Source organism: Giraffa tippelskirchi, chromosome 1, assembly GCF_054371585.1.
Source record: "Giraffa tippelskirchi isolate mGirTip1 chromosome 1, T2T-mGirTip1v1.2.pri, whole genome shotgun sequence".
Classification (NCBI taxonomy): domain Eukaryota; kingdom Metazoa; phylum Chordata; class Mammalia; order Artiodactyla; family Giraffidae; genus Giraffa; species Giraffa tippelskirchi.
Genome location: NC_137275.1, coordinates 97939843 through 97963483, shown reverse-complemented (window position 1 = coordinate 97963483; position 23641 = coordinate 97939843). Strand labels below are relative to the sequence as shown.

Below are 23641 nucleotides of genomic sequence, written 5' to 3'. Positions count from 1 at the left end.
CACCACAATTCTAAAACATCAGTTCTTCAGTGCTCGGCTTTCTTTATAGTCCAACTGTCACATCCATGCATGGCTACTGGAAAAACCATAGCTTTGACTAGATGGATGTTTGTCGGCAAAGTAATGTCTCTACTTTTTAATATGTTGTCTAGTCAGTCATCATGTACAGTGATTTTGGAGCCCAAGAAAATAAAGTCTGTCACTGTTTACATTGTTTCCACATCTATTTGCCATGAAGTGATGGGACCAGGTGCCATGATCTTCATTTTGTGAATGTTGAGTTCAAAAACTCAGACTCTACCCTCTAGTAAATTATAAACCATGTGATATCCTCTCTGTTTGTCCAACCAAAATTAGTTTCCTCCTCTTCAGGGCAGACAAATAATTTTCTGTCTTGCATGTATTTCTGTTTATGTCTTGTTCTCCTTACTTAGCCCTTTATTACTTATATATCTTGGCATTCATCATGGCATCGAAAGTTGTGCCTTACCCACAGAAATTTCTCAGTACGTGTCTATTACATGAATGAGGAGAAGGTCAGACTAAGTCAAAATTGTTACCCATATGATCATTATGTGTTTTCTAGCTTAAAGCACCATATTTTGTATTTATTTACATTGTGAATTATGGTGAGTATATAATGGGCAACACATTCCCTAATTACTTGATTTTGTTGTTGTTCAGTTGCTAAGTCATGACCGACTCTTTGTGACCCCATGGATTGCAACATACTAGGCTCCTCTGTCCACTGTCTCCCGGAGCTTGATCAAATTCATGTCCATTGAGTCGATGATGCCATCCAACCCTCTCATTCTCTGTCACCCCCTTCTCTTCATGCTCTCAGTCTTTCCCAACATCAGGGTCTTTTCCAGTGAGTTATCTCTTTGCATCAGGTGGCCAAAGTATTGGAGCTGCATAGAGAAGCCCTGAATCAGGTTTACACCAGAAAACTCGTTTTGTATGCTCTTACTTTCTTGGATCAGTTCATATTCCAGTTGAATAAAAGATAAACTCCAAGGTTTAGAATATACAGTTTTAAATTGTTTGTGGTTTTGAATTTATGTTTATTGTTTTGAATTTATGACTTTTGAGAAGGGAGGTAAATTAAGAGTTTTATTTGAGCAAGTAAATTTTATGTATCAGGCATCATATTTTATGTTTGAGGCAAGTATTAGATGTTAAAGTGGAGTTGTCATGTAAGCAATTAAATACAAGAAGCTGGGGTTTGGAAGAGAGATTATATATCTGAAGATATATGAAATGAAAGACATTGAAAGCCATAAGATTGTATGGGATCCAAAGTTGAACCTGTGCACCCAAGAGTTAAGAGTAGTAGATGGAGGGAGTCAAAAGGATACTAAAAGGAAGCAGCCAGTGAATTAGGAGGAAAACCAAGAGAGAGTGTTCTGGAGAACCAAGAGAACAAAGAATGTAAAGGAGAAGCAAATGATCAACTTGCTGAAAGTTACTCATGGAATCAAGAGAGAGGAGGACTGATTATTGACCATTGAACTTAACAACATGGAGGTCAGTGGTGATCTTTTAGTGAGGTGGTGGGTAGAAAAACCTACTAGAAATATGTTCAAGAGAGAATGGGAGAAAACTAGCTGGAAATAAGTGTCAACAAATATTTCAAGGGGCAGTACCTGGAAAGGGAAGTAAGTGTCAAGAAAAGATATTCTGTAAGATGGAATAAATAACAGCAACAGTGTTGTGCAAGTTGGTGGGATTGGTTCAATAGAAAGGAAGAATCTGCTGATGCTAAAGATAGGGTGGCAGAATTTTTGAAAAGATGTTCCTGGGTAGAAGACAGAGGTCATGACATCTAATGCACAAGGTGGAGGACTGGCTTTATCCATGAATGAGGAAGGAATGCACAGTGTATGAGCACAGAAGCAAGGAGCTGGTGGATTGGGACGAGTACTCTGTGGAAATTAGAATAGAATCTGAGTGGCTCTGCTTCCTCTTGTGAATCAAGAAGTAACTTTACAAGCTGAGAGTGAGGATGAAGGGGGAGCTGTTAGAGAATTGAGAGGAGGAGTATAAATATTTTATCTAGGGAATTGAGAGAGGTGATGAACATGGAAAATTAAGAATTGATGGCTATCGCTAAGGGCCCACTTGCAATTCATAATAATGACTTTAAAGTGAGACTAGCACACATCATTTTAGTTTTTTCTTTCTTTTTTTTTCTTCAGGAAATGGCTTAGGCAGAAAATTGGATTTAGATTTAGGCAGAATTGAAGTTTACCAAAAGAATGTGATAAAGTTAGAAAGAAGGAAAGAAGAGTTTCACACTGTACAAAAAGGTAATTACAAGGAATGCACATGGGATTCATACTAGACAATGGTATAAGGATAGTGAAAAGGTAGTAGAATAAATTGATTGCTGGTCTCAGTGAGCACAGATTTTTTTTTTTTTTTAATTTAAGTGCTAGAAGGAATGAGCTAGAAAAAAATAATTTAGTGCTTAAAGCATGAAGTGCTTGAAATTGTGACTTGAGTGGGGTTCCCATAAATGGTAATGATTTAAGATCTAAAACATGATCTCAGGAGTTGGTAGCTGTGGGGACAAGATCATGGGAATAGATGTCAAGGAACTGAGTTCAGGACATTGGAGAATCATTCGTGTGGATATTGAAATTGAGTTGAAGAGTGTTTTGCAGTAAACCAAGAGCCAAAAATCTGTAAAAGTGAAGGAGAAGAAAAACTGAAGTTTGGTATCTTATAGAGTCTGATAACATGGGATTCACTGTTCAGGTTTATGGGGAGAAGAAGAGTTGTTTGGAAGCAGTAACAAAGCGCAAGTAGGGCATTTACCCTGCTTTCAGCCTGAGTGTTAAGAGCGGATGGAAGAAAGAAGGGCCACCCCTGGAGGGAGCTACAGGGAATGGAGTGCTGTCAGAGGAGAGGCAGTTGTCAGTGGCAACAAGAAGATAAAGATCGCATTCAAGAAAAGATTGGAGATTAAATTAACTTCACTTACGCCTGCTCCAGAGGACACATGGTGTTGGGGAGAAGTTGAAAATGGGAGCAAAGGGAGGAATGACTATACAGAGCCTTCGTGAAATTGGAGACAGTGATGTGAGGAAACTCAGGTTTCATCGGGCTTGTGACTTAAACAGGAATAAAAGACCAAACAGGAGTGGAGCTGAGCCAGAGCATGGTGGGCGCTTGTCAGTGTTGTGGGGAAGGGTCTTGCCAGGGGTCTGCAGAGCTAAGAATATACTATCAGAAAGTAAACATGCTTGACAAATGAGATTGTGGTCTTGATGTTCATGAGTGGAAAGGTAGAATGTGAATAGAGAGTCTTAATTTTTGCTACAAAACTCTGCTTTGATTATTTACAAATTGATGATATTCTTTTTTTTTTTTTTTATAAATTTATTTATTTTAGTTGGGGGCTAATTGCTTTACAATATTGTAATAGTTTTTGCCATACATTGGCATGATATTCTATAGAAATATAGTCTACACTGTTTCTTACCTTATAAAAGAAAAAGCTTGTTTAGGGAATGATTTTTATGAGTTTTGCCAGATTTAGGCTGATATTGTGGTTCTAGGAATTCATATATGTTTTGTCATTAACTTCTTGGGAAAATCTGGATTTTCACATAACACAATTTATAGATAGTATCCTTTCCCCGTTATTTTGCTTCAGTTTCCCAGAGTCTAAGCTTCACTACGAATATTTTACTTTATTGTAGTTATGACGGGGACTGAGTATGCTGAATGAATGAATTTCTTGGCCCATGCATCAGTATTAATTATTTAAAAATACATTTATACTCTTAAATCTCCTTCTTAACAATGAAAATTAGGTAATCGCTAGCAATCTAAGTAATAGCAAATTGTTGAAGTCTCTGAGCTATTTTCTTTTTCTCTCATTTCTTGCATCTTTCCCTTCTGGCCTTCTTGTGGATTCTCCTTGTTGCCACTTTTGAGCCTGTGATGTTCAGTTCCTGTCTTGGTTTCTTTGTTGGTTTGTTATTAATTCTCATCATACTTTTCTGATTGGGATTAATAATTTCATTGTCCCTTTGTTTACCTTTCAGTTTATTTTGATTCAGCATATTAAATTGCATTTTAGTTTCTCCTGGATCAAGATGTTCCCTGTTCTTCAATTCAGTTCTAATTTTTATTTATTTGTTCTTACAGTTATTACTTTTTTCTTGCAAATATTCTGAACACTTTGACATGAGTTCTTGCTTACATGTAAAACTTCCTCAGAGGAGAAAGATATTTAGCTTCTCCCATCCTAAAATAATCCAAGAATTATTTTGAACCATGACCAGGGGGAAATAGCTGGTTTGTTAATATTTATTTAAATAAATTTCAGTAACAAAATAGGGCTTCCCAGATGGCACTAAGTGGTAAAGAACCTGCCTACCAGTGCAGGAGACATAAGAGACATGGGTTCCATCCCTGGGTCAGGAAGATCCCCTGGAGGAGGGCATAGCAACCCACTCCAGTATTCCTGCCTGGAGAATCCCATGGACAGAGGAGCCTGGCAGTCTACAATCCATGGTGTCGCAGTGAGTCGGTCATGACTGAAGCGACTTAGCAAGCACACAGTAACAAAATGAGGAATGGAGTAGAGGAGAGTACAACTGTTGTTTCTGCAAGTGGCTTTCCTCTCTTCTAAGCAGGTGGGAAAAGTTGCTCAATTGTTCTCCTTCTTTACCCTTTGTAGCTTTGGTTATCTCATTACTTGCTTTTGCTCTTTCCTTCCATTTAATTTTGAATCATGCTAGGTTCCAGAGGCAGAGAAGGCAATGGCACCCCACTCCAGTACTCTTGCCTGGGAAATCCCATGGACGGAAGAGCCTGGCAGGCTTCAGTCCATGGGGTCGCTAAGAGTCGGACACGACTGAGCAACTTCACTTTCACTTTTCACTTTCATGCACTGGAGAAGGAAATGGCAACCCACTCCAGTGTTCTTGCTTAGAGAATCCTAGGGATGGGGGAGCCTGGTGGGCTGCCATCTATGGGATCGCACAGAGTAGGACACGACTGAAGCGACTTAGCAGCAGCAGCAGCAGGTTCCAGAGGAGAGTAAAGTTATGAATAGGAAAACTTCACTCTTATTTTTCCTCTTGTTCAAAATACTGAATTTGGGCCAAAGCAAAGGAAGCTGAGCCACTGACCGTCTTTACTTTTATGCATATTTATTTATACTTCTATTGGCTCCATCTCAGAAACATATGTGAACCATATTGAAAAACCACACTAAAAAGCAGTATTTAATTATTGGTACTTAACTGGTTAATATTTAACTCAAGTTTTCATGATTCAGAGTGTAGTATTTGAGTTTTCAGCCACTGTATTGAAAATGGATCTTTTTCCTACAAATAGATGCTTAGTAGCTGGCATCATAAGCACATAGACCAAGTAATTATTTATTATCCTAAAATGCAAATTCTCATATGGTATAGAATGCTATTGTGTTGACATAACCACTGCATTCATTCTCTGCTTGAATGGAAGCCAAATTATAAGCAGAAAATGGTTAGTGAGCCCAGAACTGGTGGACATGCTTATGATTCTAATGTTTTATGGCTTTCAAGGTTAATTTTTTTGATTGCAAACAACTTGAAATTAAAAGATTAGCAGGTACCCCCAACATATGCATACATATATTTATTTAATCATGTATTACATGTACAAATACTATTTAATATGTATTATAAAAAAATACCTCCCAAATCAGAAATTTTATAAGCATTTTAAAATATACAGTTTTCTTTATGCCTTGTACCTCCCCCATGGTGGACACATCAGCTTGGAAACCACTGATCTTGGCTATGGAGATAAACTTGTCACAGTTACCTGAAAATAGAAGAGTTGAGCATCCAAGGTGCTTAAATAGCAGAGCAGCCTTGGAGACACAAGAATAAAGACTGCCCCTCTCACCTCTTTTTGTGGGTGACTTGTAGGCCAATGGTCCTCATTCTGAGTTACACAGTCCTTTTTATATAGGTGTGAATGTCATTGGTAACTGTCAGTGTGTCAGATGTCAGTGAACGTCTCCATCAAATGACTTTTATAGATACCAAAATTCTTCCCTAAGCTGGTTAATTTTGTACTTTAATTCTGACAGGGTACATCTTTTTCTTTCTTGTGAGTTTGTGAAATGCTGCTCTCACACCTCGCTTCAGAGCAGTCCACATTGTTGCATTGTGTGCAGTGTAGCTATTCCTCCTCCTGTGGAACATCCTCTGATTGCCCAGACATTGTCAAAAGTGGGGAATGTGAAGCTGGCTTTCAGTGTTCCAACCTTTTATTTCAGTACTTCCCTCCCTTTTAGTGGGGCTTCCCTGGTAGCTCAGATGGTAAAGAATCTGGCTGCAATGCAAAAGACCTGGGTTCGATCCCTGGGTCAGGAAGATCCTCGAGTGAACAGAATAGCAACCCACTCCAGTATTCTTGCCTAGAGAATTCCATGGACAGAGGAGCCGGGGGGCTACAATCCATGGGGTCTCAATGAATCGGACATGAATGAGCGACTAAACACACTCCCTTGCAGTGGGGCTCCATTGCACCATTGTGCAGTGCCCTCTTGGTACACCTCATTGCCTAGTCCTGTCCTTTGTGGACAGCTCCTGGGCTTTATGCCTGTTTCCCCCACTTCCAATATTTTGAAACTTTATGCTTCCCCATTCATTAGTAGAGGAATTTTCTCTTGCTATAACTCGAAAGCTAAAATATCTTGAAGACGATAGAGTTCTATTGGCAAAGTCCTATCATCAGACACCCCAGTTAGCTGGTTTTACCTGTCCTTTAACCACACGAAACTCTCCCCAACATCCTCAACCCTGGCTCTTGCCTACCAGATTGAGCTACTTAAAATTCCACCATTGTGCCAGTTGACATCATTAAGCCTCTGCTTGAAAGGTTTATTCCTACCCTCTTCACTTTTGTGTTCTGTATTTAAGACTCAGCTTAAATATTTCCCCAAGGAATATTTCTTTGAACTTTCTTATGAAATGCCAACATTTGAGTTTCCATATCACACTGCCATCACCCCTATTTAAGCACTTAACAGGCTGAATTGAAATTACCTGAATGTTTACCTTATCTTTTATTGTTTGGCTGTAAACTCCTTGAGATAAGCCACTAGGTCTTATTCACCTTTGATTAAGCAGCACATTGTTTGGGAAGAAAGAGAGGGAGGGAGGGAGGGAAGACGGGAGAGAAGGAGGAAGTTAACTATAAAACTGAAGAAAACGAGAGAACTCTGGGTCTTCTATCTTTAAACAGATAATAAATATTTGCTGGAAATCTTTCATAATATGAAGAGTAGGATGTAAATTTGAAGTTTTATTGTTATGATATAAAATTTAAAAAATTAATTTTGTTCCAAGCTCTTCATCTCAGTATTCTTGCCTAATTTACATCTTACTATGCTTTTAGAATTTTATACCACTTTGATATGCAAATTTCAAACACATACCTTGCTCTGGGAAGATATTTCATATTTTATTGATTATAAGATGCCATTAATAGAGAACCCAATATATTAAATAAAATCATGTTAAATATGTAAGTTAATTATAAAATACTTAATTTTGAAATTGTTAAGTAATGAAAAATGAGTATTTTAGAATTAGGAACTGTGGTAATATTACTAACAGTAAAATCTAAGAATTACTGAATGCTTACAAAAGATAAGTACTTTACATAAATTATAAAACTTATTTCTCAAAACAACCCTAGATGATAAATTCTACTACTATTATAATACATAAGAGAAAACTAAATACACAAAGTTCACATTGGTAATAAACCCTCAAAGTAAAATTTATATCTAGGTAGTTTTATGCTAGAGAAATGTGGTCCAATGGAACTTGTATTCAATGATAAAAATATTCAATATCTGTGTTATTCAATATGGTAGCCACTAGCCACATGTGACTACTGAAACCTTGAAAATGTGGCTATAAGTGAGAAACTGAATTTTAATTTAGTTTAACTTAATTACTTTTAATAAAAATAGCTGCAGAGAGATGTATTTTACATAATTGGCTCACATGATTTTGAAAGTTGGCATGTCCAAAAATCTTCAGGATAAGCCACCAGGCTATAAACCTTGCAGTTAAGTATGAAGGCACTATACTGGGAGAATTCCCTCTTCTTCAGAAGACTTCAATCTTTTTCTATTAAGGCCTTCAAGTGCTTGGAATATGCCCACCCACATTATGGAGGATAATCTGTTTCACTCAATTTGCTGATTTAAATGTTACACTCATCTAAAAATATTTTCACAGAAACATCTAGAATGTTTGACCAAATATCAGGGTACCATGGCCTAGCCAAGTTGACACAAAAATTAATCATCACATAGTTCACTCAGCACTTCTGTATGCAATACACAACAAACTACATTGTTCCGGAGAGTACCCTGGGAAGGAATTTGGTAATAAATTGAATTGCTTTCATAAAATCAAACAAAACTGACAGGTTTAATAAATCATCAGATAAAGCCTTCTAACTTAATGTTATTTGTTTCAGAATATTCTAAAATTCTTTCATGCTATCTAATTACTATCAGATACTACTTTCTTGTTTCGTATAGAATATGAGTAAAAGTGTGAGGAGGAGGAGGAGTGCTCAGTTGTGTCCAACTCTTTGCGACCCCATGGACTGTAGCCCTCCAGGCTCCTCTGTCCATGGAATTTTTCAGGCAAAAATACTGGAGTGGGTTGCCGTTTCCTTCTCCAGAGAATCTTCTGACCCAGGGATCAAACCCGCATCTCCTGCATTGACAGGTGGATTCTTTACCACTGAGCCACCTGGGAAGCCCAAAAATATGACTACAGTAAATATTATCATTTCCCCATACCGAAAATATCATAATGATTGATGGGAGTTGAATCTACCATTACTTTCATAAAATAACTACAGAACACAGCTAATATATTTAGGAAAAAGCATAACAATAGAGCTGATAGGATACTATGTTACACATGCCATAATTAAACATGGAACAATTAGCTAATCATAAAAGAATAATTAGAATATTTGTTAATAATCCTCCTGAAACACTTATAAAATTTAAGTGTTAGATTACACTTCTTCATTGACTGCAAACTCTTAGTAATTGGAATTAATAAAATGAATAACAACAGTTGATTTGGTCTTATTTTTAATTTCATACCAAAGATTTTGGCTCAGTATTTTTCTAACAGAGCATCTTTGACTAAAGCATGAAGTTTTACTTAAGCAAAGGGCTACCTTGGAAAGAGAAGTAGACAGATATTTCCTGCGGTTTTGAGTGTTTTTCTCTGTAGTAGATATTACTTCCTTCACAAACTCTGATGTTGACATTGCTGTCTTTCATTTTTGAATGAGGAAGATGGATCGCAGGGAAGAAAACATCTGCCCTGCTCATGCTGTACAACCATAGTGATTGTCATTTGTTTTTTCTTCTTAGAATTATTTGAGAATTCATTGATATTTAGACTCACTGTCCACCTGAAGTTTTCACCAAGGCACCTCATTCCTGGTTGTTGTCCACCAGGCTGTCTGTATGTGGCTGTTGTGAAAGATGAAATTTTATGTTACATTTGGATTAGAAATGGCTAGAAGCAGCTTTTATTTTAGTAATTTGCAAAATGGAAAGCTGAACTCAAGAAACTGTAGCTTACTGACTAAGCACAGGAGCTATGCCATGTGTTGAGTTTAATTAACACGAGGCTAGTGAGATTATTCCTAGAATGATGGGTTAATAATCACTAAATTGGTGGCTTCATTTACAGCCTAGATGAGCAAGTCTTTTTAATCAGCTTTGTGGTTAACCTAGTCTCTTGGTTAAAAGTTACATTCCTGGTAGATCAAACAAATTTTATAGTTTCAGGTGAATAACTCTGAGAACCTCTCGTCCCCTCTCAATAAACATTAAACATAGGAACTGTCATTCAAGATAATAAGAAAAAGAGTATGTATAAGCTAAAAGAATCTTCTCTAAATCCTTTGCACACAGCTCCCAATTCCCAGTCTCTTAACAGCCTGGTTCTTTGTGTTCTTCCTTCTGTTACTGGAGTGAGTAATACTCAACACCGTTTATGGAAGTTGCAAAGCACTTGTGTCAACAAAATTCTTTTCACTCAGGACTTGTCATCAGATACCATGGTTTTCTCTACTTTCTTTTCATTTTAACCAAAGAGGACTCAAGGTTTAAAACTTATAATTTTTCTTTCTACACTTGGGTTTCCCAGTGGTTTCACAGTTATGGTTACTTAAAAATGTGTATCTGTACATCTGTTTCAGAGAATTTTAAACAATATTCTGCTCTCTTTGTTTGGTGAGTTGAATTCAACTCCATAGAATGTCCACACAGTTCAGCCATCCCATTCATGCAGTATCCCCAGCTTTGATGCTCCAGGATATCATTACCGGTGCTATTGCTTTTTATCAAACACCTTCCTTAAGCTTGGCAGTGGCCCAGATTAAATTGTTCAAGAATTAGAATGTAACATTTCTGGTTATTCTGGACCTCAAAGCTATTCAAAAATGTTAAACTTCAATCTTATTCTAAAAGGTGATAAGGTACATTGAATGCAGATTGACCTTCTCACAGTAGACATTCAAAACAGGTCATGGTGATAACTCATGCCCCATGGGGACTTACATTTGGTGTGGACTTTGATTCTAAGTCTGTGCCGCTCCAGATTCTTTTATGATTTCTCTCCTTAAAGTTTTCATTTTAGGAGAATTCAGCCCATCTTCCAGCTTCTAATTGCCAGTAAAAGTTACTGATTCATAGATTGTTAGAACAGAACGGCCCTGGAGACTTCCTAATTCCAGATTCCTTATTTTATATAAGAAGTTTTACAGTTTTGTGAATGGAGTTTCCTGATGTTGGCCAGTATATTTCTTTAGTTGTATCACCAATAGTTATCCTAACCCATTTCTGCAAATGAACCAGTAGTCTGTAATGCACAGTGATTTTGCAAGTGATCCTGAGTAATTTTCATGTTTGCTGCCTTGTTTTATAAATGTGTACTTCGCTTGCTCACCTGTGTTCAGGACTTCCCTGGTGGCTCAAACGATAAAGAATCTGCCTGCAATGCAGGAGACCTGGGTTCAATCCCTGGGTCAGGAAGATCCCCTGGAGAAGGAAATGGCAACCCACTCCAGTATTCTTGCCTGGGAAATTCCATGGACAGAGGATCCTGGTGGGTTACAGTTTCGTGGAGTCACAAAGAGTCAGACACGACTGAGCAATGATTTTTTTTTTTCTTTTGTGTGCTCACCTGTGTCCAGTAGCTACTGAATACTTTTTCTAAAGAGTATTTTATGAGATTTGAACATTTATGTAAACATTAACATTCTATAGAAGCCTTACCGTTCATACTGAAACTGCCCTGTTACGAGATCTAGAGAATAATTTTGATCTTTGGCAGAATGGTAGTATCATTTTTTTCTAACTCCCAGAAACTAGCTGTTGGCTTTTATAGAAGGGAATATCCAGTTACTTTCTCTTTATTAAAATGCAAAGGGGTATAAAACGAGGTGTTCAGTGTACAGAAGGAAGTGCTTCCTTTCCATAGAACTGTATGTTTCTAGTTCCTACTAGAAATCTTTAATAAAACATGACAATACTCACTTTACAGAGCATAAATCCTGTTAGATGCAAAGCTATTTCAACACCCAGATTGTCTCTATGAGAGGTATCTGCAGGATTCTGTAAGCAATGTTATTCTTTTAGAATAAGAATGAAGTTTAATATTTTTTGAACAGGACTCTATTTTGTTCTTATACTACTTATTAATGATTACTAAAATTATAGGGCTTCCCTGGGTTGGAAAGATCCCCTGGAGGAGGGCATGGCAACCCACTCTAGTATTCTTGCTTAGAGAATCCCCATGGACAGAGAAGCTTGGCCGACTACAGTCCATGGAGTCACAAAGAATCAGACACTACTGAGTAACTAAGCACTAAAATTGTAGAATACTTCATTCTTTATTAAAGGGCCCTATACATATTATCTTATGTAACTTTCACAGCAACCTCAAGAGAAAGACATGGGTTACAACTCTGATCATATTAAGTGAATGTCAGATGTCATTTGGAGCAGTCATTTAGGTAACCATAATCCACACCCTCTTTCATAATCAAGGCTCACCAAGGCCATTCCCATCATTTCTCTGCCTTTCCTAGGCTGTGTTCCTGCATCTGTCCATCTTCCAGCTTCCTCTTCTTGTCGCTGACCCATAAACTTCTGCCCTCTCCTTTCTCCATAAGATTCCCAATACTTTTCTGAGGCATTACTAACTTTTCTGAAAACGTCGGGTCATGTTGCATAGTAACAGGTTTCTGCCATCTCTCTGGCTCTCCACCTCACTAACTACCCCTGCTCCTCACACAGGAGGGGAAACTTAGGTACAGGAAGAGTAAGCAATGGATCCAAATGATGGAGCATGACCTGAAAGCCATGTGCTCTGAGGACAGATCCAGAGCTCCACTTGTTACTTTAAAAATATCAATGTATTCAGCACATTATTGTTTACATAGACATTTTACTTATATAAACTCATTTTAATGTCTTTAATAATACTGTGATGTAAGTATCATCTTTCCATTTTGAAGAAGCGGATGTGGACACACGGAGAATTGACTTACTTTAGCCAATGCCTGTTTGTTAATGCTCAACTTTACCCTTTTCTTTGAGATTTCATTTGCCTAAAACTGATTTCATCTCTTTGTGGGAAGTCCCGTGGTGTCCCAAGGATTTCTGTTAATTACTAGAGGTTCACACAGTCTCATGGTCATCTCTTCCTAGAGCTGAGCCCTGATCTCAGCTAAATTTCATCTTCTTCCTAGGACAGTATACCTTTCAGCTTCAGTGAAACCCAGATATGAAAAATAGTCTTTTCTTTCTTTACTTATTTTACTTTTTTTGGAAAAACTAAAGCCAGCTATTCCAGAAGCTGAAGAAAGCAATACAGAAAACTTTCACCATTGAATTTTACCAGAACTGGCATACTGTTTTTGCTTTAAAAAAATCATTTTTTTCACTTTACTAGAGAGTTAACAGTGAAGTCAGTGTTAGAATTTCTACTCCTAATCCTTTGTTCTTTTTACCACAAAATACTATTTCATAGAAGTATTTGTTAGTTAGGTTTGGTAATGATTGATATATCTATTCAGAAAATTTTAATCATAGAATAATTAAGAGAATATTAAGACATCAATGGTTCTCAAACTTTTTAGGCCTCAGGGCCCTTTTGCACTCCCCAAAATCACAGAAGACTCCAAAGTCTTTTGCTTATATGAGTTAATACTGTTGATTTTTGCTATAATAGAAATTAAAACTGTGAATTTCTTAAAATATTTATTTTAAAATGACAAACCAATTACATACTAACATAAATAAAATGATTTTATGACTATAACTATGCTTTTCTAAAAAGAAGTGAGAAAGGTACCATTATTTTTAATTTCACTGTTCTCTTTAATGCCTGGCTTAATAGAAGATAATTGGATTTTCATTGTTGTTATATATGAAGGATGTGAAGAAAACTTAGCTTCTTAAAGGTATATAGCTGAAAAAGGAGATGTATTCGAATCATATTTTTAGATACTTCTGATACTCTTGTTGATTACTACACCAAAATTTGACAAGTGGTAATTACTTGGAGACCACATAACAATCAAAGGTTGGGAAACGTGTTAAGTCTGCCAAAACTCTGGTAACCCCATTGAACCCTTTGATTTTTTTTCTGTTGTGTTTCTCTGTGCTAGACACAGTTAAAAGCAGTTTGCATGGTGGGCATGGTGGTGGTGGTTTAGTCACTAAGTTGTGTCCAACTGTTGTGATCCCATGGACTATAGCCTGCCAGGCTCCTCTGTCCATGGGGTTTCCCAGGCAAGAATACTGGAGTGGGTTGCCATTTCCTTCTCCAAGCACTTTGCATATACTAGCTTTTTTAATCCTCATAATAACTCAATGAGAAATGTGCTAATATTAACCTCATTTTCAGGTTACTGAAGCAACTGAGTAAACTGAGGCATAAAAATGGAAATGAGGAAACTGGTGAGTAGAGATTCTCTGCAGTGAATTTGCCATTTTAATCCTTATCTCTGTTGTTTTACAGGATAGTAAATTTAAAGTAAAATAACCCTTAATGACAAGGGCAAGTAATAGAATCACAGAGTTATTGATAAGCATATGATATATTGAACACTCTAATAACATATTAGAGTGAGAAATATCAATAACCTCAGATATGGAGATGATACCACCCATATGGCAGAAAGCAAAGAGGAACTAAAGAGCCTCTTGATGAGGGTGAAAGGAAAGAGTGAAAAAGCTGGCTTAAAACTCAACATTCATAAAATAAATAAAGGGGGGGTGGAAAGAATGAGACTTTATTTTCTTGGGCTCCAAAATCACTGTGGATGGTGACTGCAGCCATGAAATTAAAAGACATCTCCTCCTTGGAAGAAAAGCTATGACAAACCCAGACAGCATATTGAAAAGCAGAGACATTACTTTGCAGACAAAGCTCTGTCTAGTCAAAGCTATGGTTTTTCCAGTAATCATATATGAATGTGAGAGTTGGACTGTAAAGAATACTGAGCACTGAAGTATTGATGCTTTCAAACTGTGGCACTGGAGAAGACTCTTGAGAGCCCCTTGGACAGCAAGGAGATCAAACCAGTCAATCTTAAAGGAAATCAATTCTGAATGTTCTTTGGAAGGACTGATCTGAAGCTGAAGCTCCAATACTTTGGCCACCTGATGTGAAGAGCCGATTCACTGGAAAAGACCCTGATGCTGAGAAAGATAGAAGGCAGGAAGAGAAGGGAGTGGCAGAGGATGAGATGGCTGGATGGCATCACTGACTCAATGGACATGAGTTTGAGCAAGCTCTGGGAGATAGAGAAGGACAGGGAATCCTGATGTTTTGCAGTCCATGGGGTCACAAAGAGTCAGACAGGACTGTGCAACTGAACAACAACAAATCCTTCTTCTTACAAAACTGTCTCTATTCAGAACATTTATTTTGTAAAAGTAAAACTGAGTACTTGGCACATGGGTTTCCCTGTAGATCAATGTGAATTATTTCTTTGCATTCCTCTATAGACATTAAACGGAGAAGGAAATGGCAACCCACTCCAGTGTTCTTGCCTGGAAAATCCGAGGGACGGCAGAGCCTGGTGGGCTGCCGTCTATGGGGTCACACAGAGTCAGACATGACTAAAGCGACTTAGCAGCAGCGGCAGCAGCATAGACATTTAAAGGAATTGACAAATTAGTCAAGCAAGGTTAAAAATAAGCAACTACATGGGGTAAACTTCAGTTTGACAATTGGAATTTCCAGTCTGACTATCAGGAGGAAAGACAGTGGGCAAGACAGTAATTCCCTCGTCCCAAATGATGACATGATCTTTTGCTTTGCTTGGCTTCATTGTTTGCACACAACAGAGCAGTGGGAGAAGGATGTGGAGTTAATCAGTTCATGGACAGGAAATGCATAGAAGAGAGAAGATATAATAATAGTTATAACTAACATGTGTATGTCTGTTCTCAGTTGTGTCTGACTCTTTTCAACCCCATGGATGAGTGAGCCAGGCTCCTCTGTCTATGAGATTTCCCAGACAAGAACACTGGAATGGGTTGCCATTTCCTACTCCAAGGGATCTTCCCAACCCAGGGATTGAACCCACCTCTCCTGTGGCTCTTGTATTGCAGGCGAGTTTTTTTACCACTGAGCCACCCGGGAAGCTCAACATTTGTGTAACATTTTACAATTTACTGTATGTTTTCTGTATTTTATTTTCTATAATCTTAACAAAAAAAGAAAAAAATCAAAACCAAAAACCTGTGTAGGGGGTCTTCAGGGCATGTTTATTCTTCTTTTTTATCTCCAATTTTTAGAATTATTATTACTATGAAGTATTTCAAGCATAATAGAACTTCTTAAGAATAATTTAGCAAATACTCTGGGTATTTTTCTACAGAAAGGAAAAAACTGAATCAAAGGAATTATTATATAAAATTCAGTCAGTTGTAACTTTATTCTTATACATGGGGTAGAAGAAAGATGATCTATAAGATTGATTAGGGCAAGGGAATCTGTTTAAATTTGCTAAATTTCTTTCATTTAACTACTTACAAAGTTCAAAACCTCAGAATATAAAATATCAATTCCACTTTTTTATCTGCCAGCACTAATTACTTGTTAATACTGCCACTTTAATAATAAATCCTAAGCTATTTAAAATAGTTCAATATCTGTATTTGGGACAGAATCAATAGTCATCACTGTTAGAAAAAACACCAATAAAAGGACAAAGCCACAGATAGATTAGAAGTCCATAAATTTATCTTCTAGGAAAGAAAATATTTAATACATGTTTTTAATACATGTCAGTTGGTGTCTGTATTCTATTTCTAATGATGGCAACATGAAAATACACGGCTCTAGCTGGGAGAATTTAGTTACCAATTAATACAGTTTTTACTCAGTAATTGTCTTTACCTTCAGTTGCAACTGCTTTACAACAAAATTATAAACTTCCTTTACAAATGATGCTAATTGATTGAAAGTGCAGTAAACCAACTGTCTTGAGGAATTATCGAGTATATTCTTCTCTAAACTTCCCTAAAACATAAAAATTATTCTCTACTTTTGATCCTTAGTATATCATAAATGTCCCATAGAGTTATTTATCATAAGTTCTCACTATCCTTTCTGTTCCCTCCACTGTTCAGTGCCTGGAATATTGTAAATTCTTAATAAACATAGTTCTTGTTAAACTGAATTTGTGAATTTTTCTGAAGACTGCCGTCATTTTCTCTACTGAGCCATTGCAAGCCTTGGCTTGCAGCTAAGACACTGATGTCTTCCACATGAGTTTGTCATGAAGTACTTTCACCTATGTGTGGCTAATTTCAGGTGCAAAGATACTCAGTTATTTGAAAGGGAATTCCAAACCATGGGTAAGAGGAGGTAATCCTGCTCAAAGATGCAAGAATGTTACCACATTTTTGTTGGTCCAATTTCTACAGAAGACACTTGATGAACAGAAATATCAAGTTCTAATTTTTTTTCTCAAAGTCAGAACCATAAAGAAAATGTTGGACTTTACCAACATTTGAAAATAAGGCAGTCCTATTTCCAGAGGAATTAGCTAAATGATGAACTGATAAATACAGAGAAAGTGAATAGATCATATTTTCAAAAAAAATTTAAAAGATTTTTTACAAGGAAGCTGTATTTTACATTGAAAATTTCTGCTAATATCAGCAAAATATTAGCTAAAGATATTTTCTTTAACACATCCTGTCTCTAGGGCAAAACTGGTAACATGAAATGTGGTTTAATATTTAAGCTACTCTCTGTTCTATACCTCTAAGCACATTTTCTGTTTAGATCAGAGAAGATAAATCACATTTTTCTACATTGATTTAATAATACTCTGTTGTAGTAGTGAAAATAGCAAGAAAAATAGAAATTTTATTTTGATAATATGGGTACACTTTGCTTTATGGAATACATGTGTCCTTGAAAAAGTCTCTGTAAGTTAAATTACTTTAAATGCACTCTGGAGTTCCCTGTTAAATTTTACTCTGTAAAGAATTTTGCAGATAAGGAATCAATTAACTATATAAGTGAATGTTCATTTAGTTAGATGTTTGATAGTCTTAATTTATGATTTAAACTTTATTTTTTTTAAATAATGAAGTGTAGAAAGTCCAGTATTTCTCTAAAAGGAATACATCTAAAAGATAACACAGAAAAAAGGGGTCATGGCAAAGTCTCTTTAGTTAGAGATGAAGCTAATTTTTTTATGGAAACTAACAAGAATTTACACACACTATAGATGAGAGTAAGAAGAATTTTTTCTGAAGGAAAGCACTTACCATGTGACTTGCAGCCATGTGTTTTAGGAGACCAGGAAAACTGTAATCAGTGTAGCAATTGCCTTGGAGCAAGGCAATTCCAAGGATAAACCCCAGGCTCTGATGACCAGCAAAGACCATCACAGGCATGAGTTTTTTAAATTATATGATAAATTATCCTTTTCCTTGTTTAGTAAAAGGAGACACTGGTGGTGTAGTGGTAAAGAATCTGCTTGCCAGTGCAGTAGAGAGGGTTCAGTCCCTGGGTCTGGAAGACTCTCTGTAGAAGGAAATGGCAACCCACTCCAGTATTCTTGCTTGGGAAATCTCATGGACAGAGGATCCTGGTGGGCTATATTCTGTGGAGTCACTATGAGCACAGAATTCATTTAGCACATACCATCCTCTTTCTTCTGTTCTAAAGATAATCTCCCCTCTCACCGCTACTATTCAACATAGTTTTGGAAGTTTTGGCCACAGCAATCAGAGAAGAAAAAGAAATAAAAGGAATCCAGGTTAGAAAAGAAGAAGTAAAACTCTCACTGTTTGCAGATGACATGATCCTCTACATAGAAAACCCTAAAGACTCCACCAGAAAATTACTAGTGCTAATCAATGAATATAGTAAAGTTGCAGGATATAAAATCAGCACACAGAAATCCCTTGCATTCCTATACACTAACAATGAGAAAACAGAAAGAGAAATTAAGGAAACAATTCCATTCACCATCACAATGAAAAGAATAAAATACTTAGGAATATATCTACCTAAAGAAACAAAAGACTTATATATAGAAAACTATAAAACACTGGTGAAAGAAATCAAAGAGGACACAAATAGATGGAGAAATATACCGTGTTTATGGATTGGAAGAATCAATATAGTGAAAATGAGTATACTAGCCAAAGCAATCTATAGATTCAATGCAATCCCTATCAAGCTACCAACGGTATTTTTCACAGAACTAGAACAAATAATTTCACAATTTGTATGGAAATACAAAAAACCTCGAATAGCCGAAGCAATCTTGAGAAGAAGAATGGAACTGGAGGAATCAACCTGCCTGACTTCTGGCTCTACTACAAAGCCACAGTCATCAAGACAGTATGGTACTGGCACAAAGACAGAAATATAGATCAATGGAACAAAATAGAAAGCCCAGAGATAAATCCACACGCCTATGGACACCTTATCTTTGACAAAGGAGGCAATATACAATGGAGAAAAGACAATCTCTTTAACAAGTGGTGCTGGGAAAACTGGTCAATCACTTGTAAAAGAATGAAACTAGAACAATTTCTAACACAATACAGAAAAAATAAACTCAAAATGGATTAAAGATCTAAACGTAAGATCAGAAACTACAAAACTCCTAGAGGAAAACATAGGCAAAACACTCTCCGACAGAAACCACAGCAGGATCCTCTATGACCCACCTCCCAGAATATTGGAAATAAAAGCAAAAATAAACAAATGGGACCTAATTAAAATTAAAAGCTTTTGCACAACAAAGGAAACTATAAGCAAGGTGAAAAGACAGCCTTCAGAATGGGAGAAAATAATAGCAAACGAAGCAATGGACAAACAATTAACCTCAAAAATATACAAGCAACCCCTGCAGCTCAATTCCAGACAAATAAACGACCCAATCAAAAAGTGGGCCAAAGAACTAAACAGACATTTCTCCAAAGAAGACATACAGATGGCTAAGAAACACATGAAAAGATGCTCAACATCACTCATTATCAGAGAAATGCAAATCAAAACCACAGTGAGGTACCATTTCATGCCAGTCAGAATGGCTGCTATCCAAAAGTCTACAAGCAATAAATGCTGGAGAGGGTGTGGAGAAAAGGGAACCCTCTAACACTGTTGGTGGGAATGCAGACTAGTACAGCCACTATGGAGAACAGTGTGGAGATTCCTCAAAAAACTGGAAATAGAACTGCCATATGACCCAGCAATCCCACTGCTGGGCATACACACCAAGGAAACCAGACTTGAAAGAGACACGTATACCTCGATGTTCATCACAGCACTGTTTATAATAGCCAGGACATGGAAGCAACCTAGATGTCCATCATCAGACGAATGGATAAGGAAGCTGTGGTACATATACACAATGGAATATTACTCAGCCATTAAAAAGAATACATTCGAATCAATTCTAATGAGGTGGATGAAACTGGAGCCTATCATACAGAGTGAAGTAAGCCAGAAAGAAAAACGCCAATACAGTATACTAACACATATATATGGAATTTAGTAAATCGGTAAAGATAACCCTGTATGTGAGACAGCCAAAGAGACTCAGATGTATAGAACTGTATTTTGGATTCTATGGGAGAGGGTGAGGGCGGGATGATATGCGAGAATGGCATTGAAACATGTAAATTATCATATGTGAAACAAATCACCAGTCCAGGTTCCATGCATGATACAGGGTGCTCGGGGCTGGTGCACCAGGATGACCCAGAGGGATGGGATGGGGAGGGAGGTGGGAAGGGGGTTCTGGAAGGGGAACACATGTACACCCATGGCGGATTCATGTCAATGTATGGCAAAACTAATACAATATTGTAAAGTAAAAAATAGATAAATAATAAATTTTAAAAAATAAATAAATAAAGGTAATCTCCCAAGTAAATGTCCTTACTGAAAAGAAAATTCCTTGATAAAATGAGTGAGTGTTTCCATTCAACTGGTATTTAGATTTCTTTTTTTATTTACCAAGACTAACTAATGCCTTGGTAAAATTAGTCCCATATTAATAATTAATCCTAGTAGAATAAACTAGTTATTTTGAAACCGATTCATCTGGATTTCATCTCTATATAAATTTATGTAACAGAAAGTGACAGTTTCTTCTTCTCCCACAATTATTATCCCCTGGAAATAATCATGTCTGAGGGTTTGGTGTGTATCTTTACATTTTCTCTCTCTCTCTCAGTGAATACATACACACTTACATTTATTCACTTGTTCCTTCAAAAAAATACTTATTGAGATCCTATTATGAACCAAGTATTATTTTAGGTGGTGCAGAGACAGCAATGAATAGTCCCTGCCCTCATGGAACTTAAATACTTTTTATTATAAAGAGATAATAATGCAGTAAGATATTCTTCTGTAGCCAGATGTTCTTGCACTCACTCAGCAGTACATCATATGCACTTACCCACATCAGTGCTTAGAGCCACATATGTTCTTTTATTTTTTCTTTTTCATTTATAGTCTTGAAGTAGTCTGTGCTCACCATCTAGACATTTTCACTTTTCCAGTCATGTCTCAGCTTACAAAAATCTGGTCTTCTTCCCACACCATTCTACTAAAATATTATTTAACAGGTCACACGTACTCGTGAAATCCAGTGACCCTGTTCAATTCTCACCTTCTTTGGCTCTTTCACAGTATGGAATGCTGTGATTGTTAAACAGGTGACTCTAACTCCCCTCTACTACTTTAGTTCGTACAGTAGCTGTTTCATCTCAGACTTTCCCTGGTGCTCCTTGCTTTAATTCTAAATGTTGGTATTTCCTTGGCTCTCAGTCTTTGTTCTGTCTTTAGATGATGTCATGTGCTGTGGTGAATTCATCTATGACCTATATGCTAATGAGTCTCAAATCTTTGTTGTTTCATCCATAAACTTGCAGATGGTATCTTATAGGTGCCTCCAGTGTGATGCAGAGCAGGATTCACCACCTTCCCATCATTCCCGCTCCTCTTCCAGGATTTCTTAGTGCAAGAAGCTTCTTTTCCCTCAGCCCCCCTGACCAGACATTCTGGACTCATTCTCAACATTTCTCTCGCCCATGCTTCTCACATATGGCCTGTAACTCTATTAAAAGTCCCTCTTTAGAATCTCTAATCTTCTCTCATTCCTTCTGTTACCCATCTTCATTTTGACTATCAACATTTATCTCTTAGATTAGTGCAAATTCCCTTGCTTAAGTCCTGTTCCATTCCAATGCATTCTTCACACTACAACCAGAGTGTTTTTTATAATGCAAAACTCATTATGTTATTCTCTTTTCAAAAACATTCTCTGGATTCCTGTGAACACTCCATTAAGTACTAAAGCCTTAGCAGAGCTGGAGGCTGTAGAACCACTCTCTGGAATTCGGAACCTACTTGTCTATATACTCTCATCTCCTGCCAATTTATGTCTGAATCTGTGTTCTCAGAGGGCCAAACTCTCTCCCTTTTTGTATTTGAACGTCATGCTTCTGCTGAAACTCTCTCTTTGGCTTCCTTTCAGCCCTTTACCTGGATGGCTCCTCATCCCTTGAGAATCATCTCAGAGTCACGTTCCCTTGTGAAACTGCTTTTGTCCATGTTGTTGCATTTTAAATATCTATCCTTTTCCCAAATTCACCCAGATACTCCTACGACTACACTGAGATCTAATGTGGCTCACATTCCCTGACCCTGCTGTGAGTACCCAGAGAATGCTGTGGTCATCTTTGTGGTAGCTTTTACTCCAGTCATGATCATTGTTATCTATATCTTAGGTAGACTGAGTTCCTTGAGAGCAGGACCCACCTTATTCAACTTTGTCATCCCCAAAACTAGCAGTGTCTGACTCATGGTGGGTAAAAGAGTGGTAAATAAGTAATTCATCTAACTATGCCGAGTTTTCATCTCATAAACGAGTGAATGTTTGTTCATGAGATGAAAAACAAGGCATAGACTTGGTATGACACCCTTCCCCCACCTCACCCTCCACCTAAAGATATAAGTACTAAACAATAAAATTAACGCCTATAAATTGTTATACTCTTCGAAACAAACAAACAAAAAAAGGATGTCACTTGGAAGGAAGTAATAAAGGAACACTTTTCAGAATATGGAAAATAAGTTATATATTTCTAACATACATATCTGTGTGACATTTGATTCGTAAACTGTGATCATGTGTACTTGACCCCTTCCCTTCAAGTTCTTACTGCACTATTGGCTGCTTTTGTACCCTATAACCATACTGGGCTTCAGAATCTGCATGAAACTATTAGTATTCATTTCTTTCATCATTGTATTTATACTTATAAGGCTACATTAAATGTGTAACTGGATTAAAATAATAATATTCGATTATTTTAAAATTAGACATTTTTTAGAAAAGAGAATTTAAAAATTACTGCCACTGCCAGCACTCAATAATATAAATTAATATTTTTAAAAGTTACAAAACTCTTCATGTATTCTAATGCCACGCTGAAACGTCCACTTAGCTCTTTTCTTTTAAGTTGGCGGAAAGTGAGAATGGTGGTTGTAGATTTAAGGAGATTTGGCATCAACTCTAGTTTTACTATTGTTCGTATGAAATTTTCTTCACATGGTAGCCAGATGGAGACAAAAAAAAATCCACTAAATTTCAAAATTAGTTTATTTTTTAGCAAATATGATTACAGTGTGTATTCAGAATATATTATGTGAAAAACCTATCTCTTAATCTAACTTTATATTGTTCAAAAGAAGTTAAATATATGTTGATACATTGTGGAAACTTCTTTGTCAGTTGTCTGTACATGATATAAACTTGGTTTTGTAAAGCTGCTTTGAGCTTATATGGAATTCTTTATGGAAACACTAAGCTGTAGTCCTTGACCCATGAAGTTTTCTTTTTCTAGAAGGAATCTTAAGTGTCATTTAGTACTTCTTTTCCAGTTCAGGTGTGCCTTTTATAGAATCTTTGGTAGATTTTTTTGGCGTTTGTTTCTTTTCTTTCTTAGAATTTTTTTTTTTTTCCACTTTGAGTTGAAATCTGCCTCCTTGTACTGTTACCC

At 36.8% G+C, this 23641-nt stretch overlaps 1 protein-coding gene across 6 annotated transcripts in view; it reads left to right on the top strand.

Moving 5' to 3' along the window:
* Nucleotides 1-23641, top strand: part of ARSJ (arylsulfatase family member J) — an 86620-nt gene that overhangs the window by 48368 nt on the left and 14611 nt on the right. For 2 of the 6 annotated variants that reach the window (XM_081485283.1, XM_081485264.1), the window contains exon 2: nt 13986-14038. The exons of the other annotated variants lie outside the window; for them this stretch is intronic. The gene's annotated coding sequence lies outside the window, so the exon portion shown is untranslated. The remainder of the gene's footprint in view (nt 1-13985; nt 14039-23641) is intronic. 6 annotated transcript variants of the gene reach the window in all.